Genomic DNA, 19624 nt, shown 5'->3' on the forward strand with positions numbered 1-19624 from the left:
AGCCTGTGAATCAAGAAATGAAGAGATGAATGTATATAGATGCAATGGTGAGTGATATATTTACATCCCCATCCATGCCACCTCAAAGCCCTTTGCCAATCCCCCATTCCTGCCACCCCTTCCTGGATAAGGCAGCCATTTATTTTCATGTCAACCTGTCTATGCCTCAGTCTCCCAATCTTGGGAACTAGCACACTCTGCCTTACAGAGTCATTGTGAAGTTTAAAGGTAACTTAAGGAAAACACCTGCTATAGCTTGAATATGGTTTGTTTCCTCCCCAAATCTCATGCTGACTTTTATCCCCAGTGTGGTGGTGTTGGGAGGTGAGGCCTAGTGGGAGGTGTTTGGGTCATGGGAGTGGATCTCTCATGAATGGCTAGGTGCCTCTTCTCCTGGCAGTGAGTGAGTTCTCACTCTCATGAGACTGGATTGGTTCTGGGGAAATGGATTACATCTCAGGAGAGGGAGTTGTGATAAAGCCAGGATGCCCCTTGGGTTAGGTCCCTCTTTGCACGTGCCCACTTCCCCTTAGACTTTCCCTGCCATTTTTTGATGCAACACAAAAGCCCTTGCCAGAAGCCAACCAGATGCCAGAGCCATACTTCTTGTACAGCTTGCAGAGACATGAGTGAGATAAACCACTTTCCTTTATAAATTACCCAGCCTCAGGTATTCTTTTATAGCAACACTAAACATACTAAGACAGCACCTAACTAAATGCCTAGTGTATTAGTCCATTTTCATGCCGCTGATAAAGACACCCGAGACTGTGCAATTTACACAAGAAAGAGGATTATTGGGCTTACAATTCCATGTGGCTGGAGAGGCCTCACAATCATGAGGGGGGAAACCACTCCCATGATTCAATTATCTCCCACCAGGTCCCTCCCACAACATGTGGGAATTATAGGAGAACAATTCAAGATGAGATTTGGATGGGGACACAGAGCCAAACCATATAACCTAGTACACTGCTTTAATTCTCAAGCAAGAATCTTCATTTCAGACCACAGTAAAGGATCCTTCTTATGCACAGAAACAAATGATAGCTGCAATTATTATCATAATCATCATGATTATTATTATAGGCCAAGAATCGACTAATGGCTGGGGTAGGGGATGTATAGCTTGACTCAATGCCTCTTCCTATTTCCTTTCAGGGTGAAACTACAAACTTAGACCTCTACCTTTTCCCCCTTTACCACTGGCAATTCAATTAATTCCTAATGAGAGAAGTATATCTTTCTTGCAGATTCAGAAACATTTTCTAAGTTCCTTTTTCCTTTCTCCTCTCTCCCACCTTTGACCAGTTAACTCAGGAAAATTGTCCATTTCTATGCCCATTTGTGAAAGGACCTAATCAGGGCTTAATATACTTATTATTGTAATCATAATAAAATTAAAACATCTAACATTCCTTGAATACTCACCGTACCAAGCACTATGACATGCACATTATATCAGCCCACTTAATTCTTTTTTTAATATATATATATTTTTTATTATACTTTAAGTTCTAGGGTACATGTGCACAACATGCAGGTTTATTATATATGTATACATGTGCCGTGTTGGTGTGCTGCACCCATTAACTCGTCATTTACATTAGGTATATCTCCTAATGCTATCCCTCCCCCCTCCCCCCACCCCACGATAGGCCCCGGTGTGTGATGTTCCCCTTCCTGTGTCCAAGTGTTCTCATTGTTCAATTCCCACCTATGAGTGAGAACATGCAGTGTTTGGTTTTTTGTCCTTGCGACAGTTTGCTGAGAATGATGGTTTCCAGCTTCATCCATGTCCCTACAAAAGACATGAACTCATCATTTTTTTATGGCTGCTCAATTTTTGTAAAGTGTTAATATTGAGCCTACCTTGGAGGATGGCACTATTATTATTATCATCTCTATTTTACATTGAGAAACCTGGGGTTTAGATAACAAAATCCCATAGCTACTAACTGTTTGAAATGGAAATCTAACTCAGGCCACCTTCCCAACTGCAAAGATGATGCCCTTAATCTCTCTCCTATAATGCCAAGGAAAAAGGTAAGTAAAATCAGAGAAATTAGGAGCCTCAAAAGTTTTCAGAATTTTGTTCAAAACTTCTGATGGCAGCGGCAACCGGCCTGGAGTGGTCATTGCCATGATGCCAGTTGCAGTGGGGGAGGTGCAGCCAGGGCTGCATGCTCCATGGAGCCAGTGGGAGCCAGGAACAGGCAGAAGCCATGCCCCTTTCTGAGTGGCGGGGCAGAAGTCCCATGTTCCTGGGCACAGCTGCAGCCACCCAGCCATGGCTGCAGACCTGGGCATCCCTGCACTCTCAGGGCCCCGGAAACCACTTGCCTCTGTAGGCTTCAAAGTGCTTGCTTCCCCGGCCTGGCCTCTCCCAGCTCCCAGTGCCCACTCTGATTTTAGAGCAAAGTTATGGCCGAGCCCGGGCACTGTCACAACCTGGCTGGGCGTGTGCTCGCTCAGGGAGGCACTAACATGCCAGCCGCCTGCCACCTTGGCCCTCTCCAGACTGTGGCCACTGATGAGCACAGGAGGGAGGCCGAGGTGGGGCTGAGGGCAGCTCAGTTTGGCCCTGCAGGAACCCCTCTGCATGAATAGCCTGGGCGCCATGGGCACCATGGACAGCAGGTTGATGGCGGCAAGAGTCAGGCTCCTAGGTGGAAAGAGGCGGTCCCCAGTGAAGCCTGAAGCCTGGGGCCCAGGCTGTCAGTTCCACGTGAAGTCTGCGCCCAGAGTGAGAACTTGGGGTGCTTTTCTGTTGGTGATGCCAGTTTTTTTTTTTTTTCTGAAAGATACTTCAAACTTCAAAATTTACATGGGAGATTGATACATAAGATGGTCTTCTTAATATCCAACTGTTTATCTTGCTTAACCTTGGTAACTATATGGAATGTATTCTAATTATTTTATTTCTTAGTTAAGTATATTTTATGACTCTTAAAACTACTAAATAGAACTAAGAAATACCATTAAAAGGTCAAAATGTTATATTTTGTAATGATATATCATCCAAATTATGCTTTTCTGAAACGTTCATCTAATTTTTTTTTACCACCTTGAGATTACTGTTAACTATTTTCTCTTTTATATTATATTGCTTGTCAAAAGGACTTTTTTTGGGTGGGGGGAGAGAGGTGCTTACCTGACACTATATTATTTAGTATACAGCAGACCATATTTCATCTTTTTTTTTTTTTTTTTTTTGAGATGGAATCTTGCTCTGTCGCCCAGGCTGGAGTGCGGTGGCGCGATCTCGGCTCACTGTAAGCTCCGCCTCCCGGGTTCACGCCCTTCTCCTGACTCAGCCTCCCGAGTAGCTGGGACTACAGGCACCCGCCACCACACCTGGCTAATTTTTTGTATTTTTAGTAGAGATGGGGTTTCACCGTGTTAGCCAGGATGGTCTCAATCTCCTGACCTTGTGATCCGCCCACCTCAGCCTCCCAAAGTGCTGGGATTACAAGTGTGAGCCACCGCGCCTGGCCATTTCATCTTTTTTAGGTTATCTTTTGTTTGTTTTAAAAAATGCATTGGTACAGAGAGAAATGTAACATTTGTTTCCCTATCACCCTAACATTATGCTAAATATATGCTAATATTGCTTAAATATTAGCAAAATTTAAGAATTTGCATGTTTGCTTCCTATGTTTTTAAGGGAAAGACAGCAAATATTTTTCCATCCCCCATCATGCTCCTTTTCCGGAAGCAACCACTCTCATAAATTTGGTGTGAATCCTTGAAGTCTGCTTTTATATTTTAACTGCACGTAGGTATAGGAGAAAAGATACTGAGTTGTCTGATATTTTATTAGTTTTACATAAATAAGTTACACATATCTTCTGCAACTTTTTTTCACTCGAGATTGAGTCATTGAGATTGAGTCACATGAGACTGAGATTGAGTGTACATATAGATTTAGTTTATTCATTTTAGCTGCTGTCTATAACATATCGATTATATGAATATGTAATTATCTATCTTCCTACAGGTGGTCAGGTGAATTGTTTAGAATTTTCTAATATTACAAACAATATGATAGTTAATATCTTTGTATATGACTCCTAATACACATGTGTGTTTCTGTAGGGCAATATACCTAAAATTGGATTCACTGGTTTGTAAGATGTGCAGATATTTAACTTTACTTACTACTAATAGATTATTCTCCATGTACTAATCTTAATTTATACTGAATAAGTGGTTATCTCTACCTGTATTCCCATAATTTTTGTTTACCCACATTCTTATGTACACTTGTAATAGTTCTTTTTTTTTTTTTTTTTTTTTTTTTTTTTTTGAGACATAGTCTTGCTGTCACCCAGGCTGGAATGCAGTGGCTTGATCTCAGCTCACTGCAACCCCTGGCTCCCAGGTTCAAGCAACTCTCCTGTCTCAGCCTCCGGAGTAGCTGGAATTACAGACATGCCCCACCACACCTGGCTAATATTTTGTATTTTTAGTACAGACAGGTTTTCACCATGTCAGCCAGGCTGGTCTCAAACTCCTGACCTCAAGTGATCAACCCACCTCAGCCTCCCAAAGTGCTGGAATTACAGGCATGAGCCACTGTACCCTGCCAATTAAGCTATTTTAATTTTTGCTAATCTTTGGATGTTAAATGGTACCTTGTTAATTTTTACTTCCCTAAAAGTGTTTATTTGCCACTTAGGTTTCCTCTTCTGTGAAATGCCTATTTCTATGCTTTCCCCATTTTTGTACAGGGTTTTGTTTTATTCTTATTTGTAGTGCTTTATATTTGGTGAGTACTAATTCTTTATATGTTATATATGTTACAAATATCTCTCCCAATATTAGTTTATTTTTAACCTGTTTATATCTTTTAGTTTATCAGAAACTTTAAATTTTTATATAGTCAAATTTGTCTATTTCTTTTTCTATAATATCATATTGAAGAAATCCTCTTTCCTACTCTAAGACAAAAAGATAAAGCCAAGATCCCCTAATATTTGAGTCTGATTTTGATACTGTTTCTCTGATCTTATTAACTACCCCTGAGCCATTATCACATTACCTTAATTTCTAAAAATTATATATGCATTTATGTGTGCATATAAGCTTATTTTTGTTTGGTTTTTGTTCGCTCCCTTGTTTTATGAAGCTTCCTGAGAAAGGGTTCATAGGAAGTAAAATTTTTTTATGGTAAATATATTTTTATTATTAGTTGTATCAGAAAAGCTTGTACATACAGGTGATTTCTGATGCTTTTTTTTTTTTTTTTTTTTTTGAGACGGAGTCTTGCTTTGTCACCCAGGCTGGGGTGCAGTGGTGCAATCTCGGCTCACTGCAACCTCCAACTCCCAGGTTCAAGCGATTCTCCTGCCTCAGCCTCCCAAGTAGCTGGGATCACAGGCGCATGCCACCACGCCCTGCTAATTTTTTGTATTTTTAGTAGAGACGGGGTTTCATCATGTTGGCCAGCCTATTCTTGAACGCCTGACCTCAGGTGATCCACCCACCTCAGCCTCCCAAAGTGCTGAGATTACAGGAGTAAGCCACCACACCCAGCCTTCTGATGCATACTTTTATTAAAGTCAGAGGTGGTTATTTATTCTAGAGAAACAAATCTTTGAGGTTAGAATGGAAGACAATGAAACAAGATATTTCACTTTATATTTTACCTTTGTCAAACTATCCCAGAGCATGACCACTCTATTATGAAATTATTATTATATAACAAATTATTAGTAGAAAACACACAAGCCAAAAAACCTTAAATTCTGTAATCTTCAAGTCAACCATCAACTTTTCTTAGATTTTTGAAGACCTGGAAAGAAAAATAATTTCAAACAACAGCACCCAAATACCATATATATTTGTAATGAGGCACAGCAGTCTTTTTTTTTTTTTTTTTTTTTTTTTTTTTGAGAGGGAGTCTCAGTCATCCAGGCTGGAGTGCAATGGCGTGATCTCGGCTCACTGCAACCTCCACCTCCCAGGTTCAAGTGATTCTCCTGCCTCAGCCTCCTGAATAGCTGGGACTACAGGTGCACGCCACCATGCCCGGCTGATTTTTGTGTTTTTAGTAGAGACAGAGTTTTGCCATGTAACCCAGGCTTGTCTTGAACTCCTGACCTCAAGTGACCTGCCCACCTCAGCCTCCCAAAGTGCTGGGATTACAAGCATGAGCCACCGCGCCCATCCCGGCAGTCAATTTTAAGCCTCAAATCTTCCAGGGTTTAGCTTAGTAATCCTCATTGGTTTTTTAGATTTTTGTCAGTTGGGGCTATTTTGCCTTACTGGGCCTAAACAGAATATTAAAATATATTAATAATCCATACTGAGAATAGAGTATAAATGGGTTTCTCACTCCTTAGGGACACAAGTGGAAGCAACACATCCAATGAACGCAGATGAATGCCCCTGGTTATCCCTGAGCTGGGCAGTTTCACACGATCATTTTTTCTCTGAGGCCAAAGTCTGTGGTTTGATCATCTTAGCAGCCTCCAGAACCAGACAAAGTAGGTTTACTTTGTCTCCAAATTCTTTTTCTCGGTGCTCGAGAAGAATCCCCTGGTTTCCTGATGCCACCACGAAAACTTCCCTGAGGATGAAGACTTCTCCTTCCAGGTTTCCAGAGAAGCCTCCATTCCAGGCTCAGAAGTACCACACTCCCAGACAGATAAATCCCATAAACATCATCTTCTGCCTTTGTGGACCATAGAACTTTTTCTTTTCACCCAGGAAGGTTTCTTTTTTAAAATAAGGCTGGAAATCCTTCACTTCAGTCCTGATGTGCTCCTTTACCACTGCATAGAGGCGTACACCCAGCTTGTCCACATGGGTTTCAGGGAGGACAGATCCGCAGCTTCCCCTCAACAGAGGAAACAGCCTGGCCTCCGCACAGCCATAATCACAGGTCCATTTTCTTTTCCCATAGCTCCTTTGCTTTCAAAGTCCTTGGTTCCTTCTCCAGCATTTTCAGGTCTATATCCTCCAGGTACTCCAGTGCCGCTTTCTGGGGCTTAGACAGAAACATGTCTGTGTTGGCCAGCAATAATGCCAAGGCAGCAGCCCCCAGGGCTCCTGCACCGAGGGACCACATGCCCATGGTGAGGAAACTTGGGTTCTGGAAGAAAGACATTTCTGCCTCAGTCTCCAACTCTCAGTTCTGCTCCTTGGGGTGTGTGTCTGCCTGGTTCTGGCCCAGCCCTACTCTCAAATGCCAGATTCAGAAACCTCTGAATAGATGCTTACAAAAAGTGCCATAATACGATGTATAATTCTTTCTCATTTCTAAAACAATGATTACCCCTAAAACGTTATTTGTACACAAAATGGAGAGTTTTCTGATGAATGAGTATGGTAAGGAGTCAGGGTTTGCAGTCAGAATCCCAATTCTCATTCTCCAAGGCTGGGCCTAAGCAGGAGCATTCAAGACTATTCAAGCTGACTCCTTCACAATGCTTTTCAAAATAAATCCTCATTATTTTCTTTTTAAAAACCACCACAAGTGCCTCCCTTCTGCTAGCCTTCTCCTACCCTGACGCCCGGGCGCTGAGGGGCCAAACCACCTGGCCCCAAGGGTCCCAGGGGCAGGCCCCTGGAAGTAAAATTTTTTAAGATACCGTGTGTCTGAAAATTTTCTACATTTCACCCCCATACTTATTGATAACTTGGGATGAGAGCAGAATCTCAGATTATAAATTATTTTTCCAAAAATGTTGAAAGGACTATTCCATAGTCTACATGTTTTGATTCTTATTGTTGAGAAGCCCAATACTGTTCTGATTCCAACTTCCAAATTTTGTTGATACTATATCTATTATTCTCTAAGTCCTTATAAATCCATGCTATTAAAAAAATTTTTAAACCCTTTCCTATCAATAGAATTTTAGAAGAAAGTGAGTTAATGAGTGTGTTCAGTGACTATCTTTAACTATATTCATTTTAGTGATCCATAACTCCCCCTATTTTCTATACTGAGAGTCTCAACCCAAGCACCTTAGGTACGACAACTCTTTTTTTCTTTCTTTTTTTCCCCCTTTTTAATTCTCATTTTAGCTACCCTGTTAATTAAAAGGACAATTCTTTGTTGTACCAAACTGTCCTAAGTATTACAGGACATTTTCCCAGTCCTTCTGCTCTTCTTCATATGGTCTTGTTCTTGTCTTATGGTTTCCATTCCTTCACCTTCTTGAATATGAAAAATTTAAATTTTTTTCTATGCCATTCTATTTAGTTTTAGGGTACAAATCTCCCGTTTGCAGCATCTGCCAAGTCTGCTTCCTTGCAGTTAATTTCCTTACATATTCTGTAATCTTTGCAAACTCATCTATAGAGAGATCGATATCTATAGAAGTCAAGGATTCCTTGAATTACAGGAACTTTGCTATGCAGAGAGGTTTTCCATTGATCTTTGCCTGGCCCTGGGTGTCAGAGGTACCAGACCAGCTAAAATGTCAATTTCTTGGACTACGGTCCTGACCATGTAGTAATATGAATTCAGACCCCAGACTTGAGCTAGTATGGACCATTAATCTCTAATCTCTAGCAGCTGACTCTTTTCTTACCATAGCTCAAGTAGATGGCAAGCTTCCTTCTTGCCTCCTCAGGTCAATAAGGGGATGTTTTTCTAGTTACCTTCTTAGGGTCAAAGGGTTCTTGTGGTAGATTTTATTTTTCAAAGATAGGTGTACTAATGCATATGCAGCCCCACATGCTCTTCCTTCACTGTGATGTTCCTCCTCTCCTCCATCAAGAGGTGAGATGTTTCTTTCCCTGAAACCAACTTCCTCAGCCAAACAAAAAAACAGTAGAAACCACACTATGTGATTTCCAAAGCTAGGTCATAAAAGTGATATGACTTCCACTTGGCTCTCAGGACACTCACCTTTGAAATCCAGCCACCATTTTGTGAGGAAGCCAGGTGACATGGAGAGGCCACATACAAAGATTACAGCTGACATCTACAGCTAAGGTCTCAGTCAAGAGCCAGCATCAACCACCAGACATGTGAGTGAATAAACCTTCAGGAGATTCCCGTCCTGAGCCTTCAAATCTTCCAGCTGAGGCTCCAGACATCCTGAAGCAGAGCCAAGCTGTCTCTGCTGTGCACTGTCCGAATTCCTGACCCACAGAATCCATGAGCACAATAAATGGTTGTTTCATACCACTAAGTTTTGGAGAAATTTGTTATGAAGCCATAGTAACTGAACAGTACTTCTTTGTGACTCCCAGCTTTCAGCAGATGGCTCAACGGTGGCTTTCTCTGTGAACATTCCTTCATTTCAGGCACCTGGGGATTTCCTTTTCTTTGTTCCTAGCTTAGCCACATTTCCATAAATTATCTTTTACTCAGCATTTGAAATATATTGAAGCAAAATGGGGACCCTTCCATGCCAGCTCAGTCTGCCACATTGCCCAGAAGTTCCCAGAATAGCTTTTTAAATAATGACATAAAGAACTGAATAATTTGTTTATTTATTTATTTATTTTTAAACGGAGTCTCACTCTGTTGCCCAGGCTGGAGTGCAGTGGCACGATCTCAGCTCACTGCAACCTCCACCTCCCAGGTTCAAGCAGTTCTCCTGCCTCAGCCTCCTGAGTAGCTGGGATTACAGGCACATGGCCCCAGGCCTAGCTAAATTTTTTTGCATTTTTAGTAGAGAAGGGGTTTCACCATGTTGGCCAGGCTGGTCTCGAACTCCTGACCTCAGGTAATCCACCCACCTCATCCTCCTAAAGTTCTGGGGTTACAGGCATGTGCAACCACTCCTGGCCAGTAATTTATTTTATATATATATATATATATATATATATACACACACACATACATACATACACACACACACATATACATACATACATACATATATGTATATATTAAAATCAAAAAAGAAAAGAAAAATAATCCTGAGAGTGCATTTATTAAAGACCAGGTAACTTGTTGCAGAGAAAATACAGTCAATAAAAAATTCATTCTCTCTAGTACTCAAATAAAAGGCAGAAAATATAATGAGCTACTTTCGCCAATCAAAATGGCAGGGATTTTTTTCTTTACTATTAATAGAGTAAGATGGAGTGCAAGGAATAAGGTTTCAGTGGGAGTATATATTGGTGTAATATTTCCAGCGAATAATCTAGTAATATACATGTCCTTATAATTGTATATATTTTTGACCCAGCAATTCTACTTCTGGGAATTTATCCTAAAGAAATAATCACTGGCCAGGTGTGGTGGCTCACACCTGTCATCCTAGCATTTTAGAAGGCAGAGACAGAAGGATCTCTTGAGCCCAGGAGTTTGAGACCAGCCTGGGCAACATAATGAGACCCTGTCTCCACAAAAACAAAAAGAAATAATCATTGATACATGAATATCAATTCCTGTATTTCTTATAATAGAAAAGAGAATGAAAATAACTCAAATGTCAAACAGCAGGTGGCAAAATAATCTTTAATTTTAGGGTTGTTTGAACCAAAATAATTACCAAGTGAACATAAAGAAAGATGAGATATAGATTCATTGAGAAAGATATTTATTTATTCATGTCATGCATTGTTCTAGGAGTTGTAATACAACAATGATTAAAGATAAAGCATACAGTCTGTGGGAGGTAGTGGGGAGGAGTAATTAGTTCATTATGATAAAGCTACGTTCAAATTCTATGGCACAACAGAACTTTTGCTGACCTTAACCAGACTGGAGAAGTAGGAAGGTTTGTTTGTTTGTTTGTTTGTTTGTTTTGCTTTTTGAGCAAGTGATGTTCAAGCTAAGTCCCAAAGGTTTTCACAAGTAGAAATTAACTGTGGGAGAGAAGGTTGTTTGTCCACTAAAATCCTGGCTCCTCCTCCAGAGAATAGCGTTTGTTCTAGGAAGTGGCTGCCTCCCTGTGACTGGAATGTGAGCCAATGTAATGTGTAACACTGCAAGAAGCTTCTAAGAAGCTAAGCAAGTATGCTTTCTCCATACTTTCTCCTTGCCTTTCTGCTGACTGGATTTAGACAAGAGTGAAGTGCTGACGAATGGCAGAGTCTGGGTCCTTCTACCAAGTGAAAGCAAGCCGTTTGCTGACCAGGGACGCCTACCTTGAAATTGTTATGTGAGCAAGAAATAACTTTTCTATGTTAAATCAAGAAAATGTTGGGATCTGTTTGTCACTACAGCTAGCAATAGGCTAATACATGTGACTTTTTATTCTCAAATAATGTAGTAACTCACTTAAATATATTCATTAAGCATGTACGATATACACATAAATGTGTCACGTGCACAAAAAACACAAAAATAACTAAAGAGAGATTCTGCCTGCACAGAATTTCCAGTCCAGAAGAAAAAACAGTAGCCACTTATACAACTATAATACAAAGCGGTGTGTATAAATTAAATCCTTAGGAGATATATAAAGTAGTAGAAGAGTTAAAAGGAGGGAGATATTACTTTCGGGGGAGATTCAAAAAAGACTTTAAAGAAATTAGAAAATGGCATTTAAATAAGATTTAGACGGCAGAAATGTAGGTAGAGGCATTCCAGGAAAAGATATAGATGGGAAAGATGTCACAGAGCATGTAATGTAAGTACTCTGGATTGCCTGGAGGGAGGGGTTCAGATAAAGGCAGTGTGAGAAATAATGAAATGATAAATTGGATGAGATTACAGACAAATCTGAATGCTGGACAAAGTGGTCTATATTTTCTTGAGTAATGTGGAACCACAGAACAGACATATGGTATATATTCTGAACAGAGGTATGGTTTCTATTCACAGCTATGCTTTAGAAAAATTAATATGGCAGAGACTGGAGCCCAAAAGAGAAATTACAAGGCAATCATAATAGTCCAGAGTATTTAGAGTGGTCACAGTGAGAATGCAAGATTGATTATTTAATTTGGGAGATTCAGCAGAGAAAAAGGAGTCAAAGCTGAATGAGGCTGGGAATTGAGGTGACTGAGAATTATGGAACCATGAATTAAATTCAAAGAGGACATGCTAGTCTGGAGGTGGAGGGCAACAAGGAGTTCTGTTTTAGAAAAAAGTGAGTACAGGACATCCCATGGAGATATATAATCTGGATCTATGCAGTACGAATTGAGGTACACAGGTCTGAAGATGAAAATGTTAAGAGTTATCTACTTACACGTGAGAAATAAGGCCAGAGACTGTAATAAAGTTGGCAAAGGAGATTTGAGAGAAAGAAGAAAAGCCAGAGATTTCCTTAAAATATATGCAAGGCAGGAAGAAGAAAAGGCAGAGAAGGAATGGAGAGGCAGACAGTTCAGGGGAACCAGCATCATAGGAAGCATTGGACCATGTCCAATTGTGCAAGTTACTGGAGAAGGGAATTATTAATAACATTACTGTAACAGCAAATACACAATCCAATTTAATCCTTAAGTCACCCAATGAAACACAGATTCCAGTCAATGACTGAGCAGGGATTCAGACCCTGCAAAGAACCCAGGAACTGAAGCAAAATGAACTTGGATTCTAATCTTAAATGTGCCCCTCAAGAGCTACAGAACCACAGGGTCATGAAGAAAATAATTCTGCCTCTGACTCTCATAAGGTGAGGATTAAATTTTAAAATGCATGTGAAGTGTTCAGCACAGTACCTGACATGTTATAAACACTAAGTGGAAGCTATTCTCTTCTTTTAAAGAATAATAAATACAGATTTTGCTCAATACAGTCTGTTGACAAAAAGATAAATCATTCAAGATTCTTAAAGGCAAGATTCTATCAAAATTTTTTAATGTGCCTACATCTGACTTAGCACTTCTGCTTCAAGGAATTTATTCTGTAGAACTGTTCCCATGTGTAAGAATGTGGCTGGGCATGGTGGCTCATACCTGTAATCCCAGCAGTTTGGGAGCCCAAGGCAGGCACATCACCTGACATCAGGAGTTCAAGACCACCCTGGCCAACATGGTGAAACCCCATCTCTATTAAAAATACAAAAAAAATTACTCGAGCATGGTGGCACACACCTGTAATCCCAGCTACTTGGGAGGCTGAGGCAGGAGAACTGCTTGAACCTGGAGGCGGAGGTTGCAGTAAGCCAGGACCGCGCCATGGCACTCCAGCCTGGGCAACAAGAACGAAACTCTGTCTTAAAAAAAAGAAAAAAGAAAAAAAAAGAATGCCTATTGTTGCATTGTTTGTAACAGGGAAAAATTGAAACCAATCTCAATGAGGAATGGTCACATAAACTGATACATCTATACTATGAAATACTCCGTGCAGACCTAAGTAAACTGATATGAATGGTATTCTCCATCTTTTTTTTTTTTTTTTTGTGATGGAGTCTCACTCTGTCACTCAGGCTGGTGTGAAGTGGCAGCATCTTGGCTCACTGCAACCTCCGCCTCCTGGTTTCAAGCGATTCTCCTGCCTCAGCCTCCTGAGTAGCTGGGATTACAGGCACGCACCACCATGCCCAGTTAATTTTTGTATTTTTAGTGGAGACGGGGTTTCACCATGTTGGTCAGGCTGGTCTCAAAACTCCTGACCTTGTGATCTGCCCGCCTCGGCCTCTCAAAGTGCTGGGATTACAGGCGTGTGCCACCATGCCTGGCCCGCTCCATCATAAGTGAAAAAAGACATTTCTCAAAATAATTCATGGTATGATTCCATTATGACCAAAAAACAAAGGAAAAAAGAAGGAAGAATGAACACCAAATGAATTCTAACAAGGATTAAAAAGTAAAGAAAGGCATAGACCTCTCCTTTCTAACTCCATATACTTCCGTACTGTTTCAATAAGTACTAATACATTATAATGTAATTTGAAAAATGTAAGGAAGAACTTAAAAAAGGAAATGTCAGAGTATTTCTGAAGAAATACCATTGTAACAAGAGATTTTAACTTGTTAACAATGTACATAACAAGTCAATAAAGAGGAGCAAGAATTCTTGTGCTTTAGGGATTATAATACCCTAAACGTGCTCACAAAATTGTTTGCATTTGTCTGGAGACTCCAGTTTTTATGATGTCTATGAACCCAAAAAGGTTGTATGGGAAAATCACCAGTACAGTAGAAAAGACTACCTATGTTACACAAATAATTTCTAGAATGTTTAACTCCTGGTGAGAAAAGTAACAGACACACAAATTATAGGTAAATCAGAAATGGTTCAAAGTAAAATTGGCAACAGAAAGAGGGTTTTAACAGTCTAACTGGGTTGGTCTTCCATGTCCCACTGCATGGCTGGGTGCAAGTGTGGGAGAAGGGAAGACACAGGGGTAGGCAAGGGAAGGAAAGTAAACACGTTCCCCCCACTCCAGTTTAAGCCTGGGAGGGTCAATCTGTAAGGGTGTGTCCACTTAACGGATAGATGTAAGTACTTACTTACCAGAAGTAAGGGGTGCAGAAAGAATATACAGATCTGGCAGGCGGACCCGCTTCCCTCAATCTCATCCCCCAACCCCACCTAGTAGCCTTCCTCAGGTCCCCATGCCCAGATGTTTCTGCCAGCTCCCATCATAAAGTGCATCTAGAGCATCCTCGGAGTGACCCACGTGCCTCTCTGAGCCTTAGTGTCCCCTTCGTGGGAGGGAGTGGGACTAGATGACCTCCGGACCCGACCTCCCATCCAGCCCTGACCTGGCAAGTCCCCTGAGCCTCCCGCTCCTTGGCCAGGGCTCGTCCTGAGACGGGCCAGCCGCCCGCACTCACTGTGCCCGCAGCTGCACCGAGGGGAGGGATTTCTTTGCGATCCTGGCCGTTGCGGCCCAGGTAGGAGGCTCCGGCAGCAGGGGTGGCTGGGGCAGCGGGCACAGCGGGCAGTGTGGGAGCCAGCGGCAGCCCGGTGCCCACCTCAGCCCCCGGCCCAGTCCGGCCTTGTCGCGGGGCTGGCCACGGCGTCGGGGCGGGACAGGTGATGCAGGTGGCCGCGAGCTCCCACATTCACCACTCCTGGGGTGAGCACGCCCCGCAGCCAGCAGCCCGGCGACGCTGGGCCCAGCCCGGCCGGCGTCTCCCGAGGCTGCAGCGCTGCCTGCCCTACGTGCACCAGTTGCTAGGCGCCCGGGGCCTCGCGCCTCAGTTCCATAGGGCAAGGGGCCCAGTGTTAGGGTTCAGGGCCATGACGGGTGCTTGGACAGCTTGGGCAGCGGAGGCCACCGGGACTCCTCGACCAGCACTAGTGCCTCTGCCTTCAGGTCACTGCTGCCGGGTATGGGGGGTAATGTGGGGGAGTGAGCTGAATCAAAACTGGGTGAACACTGGTCAGTGGTGACACAAGGTGAGGGGCCCAATGGCAAACAGCACCAGGAAGCACGTATAGGGCAAAGAGAGGGGAGTTGGGCAAGCTTGGTGTAATTCAATTTTCTGGGTTGTTTGCACATCAGCTTGTATCAAAGACTTATTTTTCAGGTTCAAAATAACCAGGCTTTCCAGAGTACTGATGAGCTGTACCTTTCAAATATTAGCCACTTAATACCTGACTAGCCCAATTTTAGGTAAATGACAACAATGACGAGTTCCCTCACGAGTCCACCCAAATTCCATGTTCTGACTCCTTTGTTTTGGTTCCTTTATAAAAGGTTAGGTGTGTGTGCCCTCTCTGGCTTGGACACCTAGCACCCCTTGCACAGTGGGATCTTAGCATCTGTACTCTTGCCAGATTAAGTTATCATATAAAGCCTCTGCCTTCATGACTTGACTCCCCACTAGAGCTGCAAGCTTATCCCTGGTAACAAGGTTTCAGAGCCCACAAAAACTCCTGAAACTGCTCTCAACACACTTTTCTCCATTCTTATTAAGCTCTACACTAACCTCTCCTAGGTCATTTGGTTATTTTTTTAACACTCAAATTAGGCCTGGTTTTAACACTCAAATTAGGCCTGGAATCGTAACACTGGCCCCACTACTTAGTCATGTGATCCTGGGTGAGGGAAAGTTAACCCACCTAACAAGAGGACTAGGCTGCATATTAAAAATCATGTGGAGTACTTAATTAGAAAAAAGTCTAGGGCTCATCCCAAAACCAATTAAGAATTTAGTTCTGGGGTTGCAATCAAAGTGGAGAAACACTAACCTAGGATTATGTGGATCAAGTGATATACTGGCACTCAGCAAGTGATCAAATGTTTATTAAATGGTCTCCTGTTTAGTTCTGCTATCACACCCCTACCTGACACTTCCCAAACTCCATGCCATTTCTCAAACTGTTCCTATCATCAGGTGACCAAATTCTACCTCTTCCGTGAAACTTGCCACATCTTCACAGCATGAAGCATCTCCTGTACTCTCTCCTAACATGGTTTTCTACTATTACAAATCATTATTCCTACAAAATGCAATTTCTGAGTCCTCCAAAGTAAACTATATATACAGAAATATATATCCATAAATCCATACTCTACCCCATTCCTCCTGTCGCCATCCCCCATCACCAAATACTCAAGGACTACAATATGCCAGTAATTGAAGTCTCAAGATTTTAAATATCTATTTTCCTGATGAGGTTAGATTCCCTTAAAAAAGTGAAGTGCCTACAATGCACCAGGCATTGTTCTAAGTGCCAGAATAGAGAAAGCTAAGACTCAAACCTTACATTGGAGAATGGCTGGGAAAAGCAAGTTAGCAGTTTCAGATAGTAATTAATGCTATGCAAAAAGGTGATATATGAAGACGTGTGTCAGAAAAGACCTTTTTCCAGAATGAAAAGCCAAGTACCCAGACCTGGAGGCTGAAGACACTTTTGAGGAACAAAGAATATAGCTGGGGAGCCGGAAATAAAATATCAAATAATGGGCCTCCCAATTTCCATGCCCTAATTACAGGGACCTGTAAATTCGTTACCTTATATAGCAACAAAAGGGACTTTGTAGATGTGTGCTTGAATTAAGGATTTTGAGATGGGGAGATTATCCTCAATTATTCGAGTAGCCCAATGTAATCACATTAGTTTTTATATTAAGAGGGAGGCAGGAGGAAGATCAAAGACGATGGAAGCAGAGATGCCACGAACCAAGAAAAGCAAGGGGCTCCCATAACTGGAAAAGGCAAAGAAAAGGAGTCTTCAGAAGGAACACAGGCCTGCTGACCCCTTGATTTGGCTGTGAAACCTATTTTAGATTTCTGACCTCCAGAAAAGTTAAAACAATAAATTCACTTAAGTTTATGGTCATTTGTTACAGCAGCAAAAGAAAACTAATACATTTAACACTGAGTGCCTACATGTCAGCAAATGGGCAGAAACTGAAAGGCCTGGCCTTAAAGTTTACTACCTAACAGAAGGGAGGCACATGAGAGGAATGTTTTGGCTCTTTGACACCACATTTCTAAGGAAAACCACTGGGAGCAGAAAGCTGTCAATCTTCCCATGGAGGTGGGCCCACAAAGACACCAGACACCCCTAAGAGGCTCTATCACATCCTATACATCCCCAGGGCACTCATTTCACCGTATCTGTTGCCTGTCTTCCCATCAGACTGACACCTGAAAGCAGAGGCTATTTTCCGTAATTCACTGTTGTGTGCCCACATTAAGTGCTGAAGCTATACTGCACAGCAGCATTGAGCACTTTCGAGCTAGGCGCTGCTCTAAGCATTTTACAGGACCTGTTAACATTTAATCTTCATTAAAATCCTATGAAATTAGGCAAAGTTATCTCCATTTTGCTGACATGGAAACCGAGACAGAGATTATTTATTGGCCCAAGCTAACAAATAAGTGGAGACTAAATATGAACCCAAGCACTCTGGCTCCGAAGCCAACACTCCTAATCCAGCCAACCACAAATGAACCTTCAAAGAAGTTACTAACTAGGTTAACACTGGTTAAAGGCCAGTGAGTCCAAGACAACTTTATAAAAACTGAGATAGCTAAGGGACCATCCACTAGAGAAAGCCGGACCTTAGAAGGATGAACAGGAAATAAACATATATGAGGTGAAATCTTGTAGGAGAACCTACTGGGTGCCCAGACCCCTAAGGTTGGTTAGGCCTTCCAGAGGAGGATCCCTTGAAAGCAATGACATTTATAAGAGGTGAGTTTCCTAATCAGGTGTTAATCTGCATTTGAATAGGTTCCACCAGCTCAAACATTTTCATACCTATTATTGTTCCTCACAATCCTCTTATAAAACCAGATTGGTTATCCCACTTTACTCTGTTCTCTATGGGAATCCTGGTTCTCTGCAACCCCTCCCACATTTCCCCATCCTCCCTGGCCCCAGGCCACACTTACAATATGTGTCTGCACGGGCTATATATTTATATAAATTTTTTTTAAAAAAGCTTTGCTAAGTATCTCTCTGTATATAAAGTGCTTATTCCTATCCCAATGAAGACTTCCCACATTTCATGCACCCACCCACCTGCACCTAGATTAAGCAAGCAATACACCATCTGTACAACTTCATTCCATAATTAGTCTTAATTCTGACCCTGCAGAGGCCACTGATGGCCCTCACTATTCCTCTAAAACCTGGAAGCCAAACAGGCTCTGACATCTTCTGAGGCACAACTACCCTTCACGACACTGGATGTGCTAACACTGGGAACTGTACTCTCTATCTACCAAAGCAGTAAGACAAAACTGAATTTATAACTTAAAAACCCTCTGGAGGCAGTGGGTCATGCCTGTAATCCCAACTATTCAGGGGACTGAGGCAGTAGGATTGCTTGAGGCCAGGAGTTCAGTAACATGCTGGGGAACACAGGCTGGTGTGGACCTCATCTCTACAAAGGAAAATTAAAAAATAAACTCTTTGGCTCTACCTAGATATCCATGTACTATTTCAAAATATTGACCCAACTGCTAAGACAAAAAATATCTAGCCAAACACTGATACAATCATAAATATGTAAAATGATTTTTATAAACGATCATCTTGATTTCTCTCCAAAATTCACTGACCCTAAACAAACTTACTAAGCCAGAGAAATAGGTCCCAAAACCAGGAACAAAGAACTCAAAGAAATTCTATTTGTCTAGCAACTTTCGAATATTAAAAAGCAATAAATGACTGTGGAGCAGTAGTACCAAAATAATTACTAAGGGAGCTGTTTCACAGTGTGTCAGACCTTTGACAACTAAATGAGGACCACAAACATTTTTACTCTCATTCTATGTACTTCATGTTACACCCTACATTGTTCACTAGTCTAGGTGAAACAATACATCAAGTATAAAGGAATTTTATTTACAAAAAAACCTTTGAAGTTTTTGCCCATTAATTTCACCAGATGCTCTGAAATAATTTGCATCCCTGGGCACAAATTTCATGCCTTCCTTCATAATACCCACAGTATGTAACAATTATTAGTAACTCACGTAAGTATGGCAAAAGATGCAAAACAAGAACACAAAAATGGAATGCAAAAGGAAAACAACACATTTACATGGCAGTTTATAAACAAGCGAAGGCCCGAGAAATAAATTTTAGCAACTAAATTCAATTTTTTCCATAAACCAAAGTTGGATTACCTTACCGACAAATCATGTACAAATGCTTGTGAAACAGGCTTTCTTAGAATAAACCCATTTCGAATCACTCAGCACAGTTAAAAAACAAAAAATTAAAATCTTTTGTAGAGAAAAGCCTTTTAAAAACCCAAGAGATGTCTTTCACACAGACTCCACCCTGATTTTGCATGAAATGGGCTATTGATTTGGCTTAATTTTATCACACACCAGACTT

The 19624-nt window shown here is 41.5% G+C and overlaps 1 protein-coding gene and 1 pseudogene across 3 annotated transcripts in view; both read right to left on the reverse strand.

Annotated features, from left to right (window-relative positions):
- Positions 1-19558, reverse strand: part of C7H8orf89 (chromosome 7 C8orf89 homolog) — a 138701-nt gene extending 119143 nt beyond the window's left edge. For all 3 annotated transcript variants that reach the window (XR_008626423.2, XM_055116658.2, XM_008956692.5), the window contains exon 1: positions 14650-19558. The gene's annotated coding sequence lies outside the window, so the exon portion shown is untranslated. The remainder of the gene's footprint in view (positions 1-14649) is intronic.
- LOC100971793 (peroxiredoxin-like 2A) lies at positions 4960-7496 on the reverse strand (annotated as a pseudogene).
- Positions 19559-19624: the final 66 nt, after the last annotated feature.

The sequence above is a fragment of the Pan paniscus genome, chromosome 7, assembly GCF_029289425.2.
Source record: "Pan paniscus chromosome 7, NHGRI_mPanPan1-v2.0_pri, whole genome shotgun sequence".
NCBI lineage: Eukaryota > Metazoa > Chordata > Mammalia > Primates > Hominidae > Pan > Pan paniscus.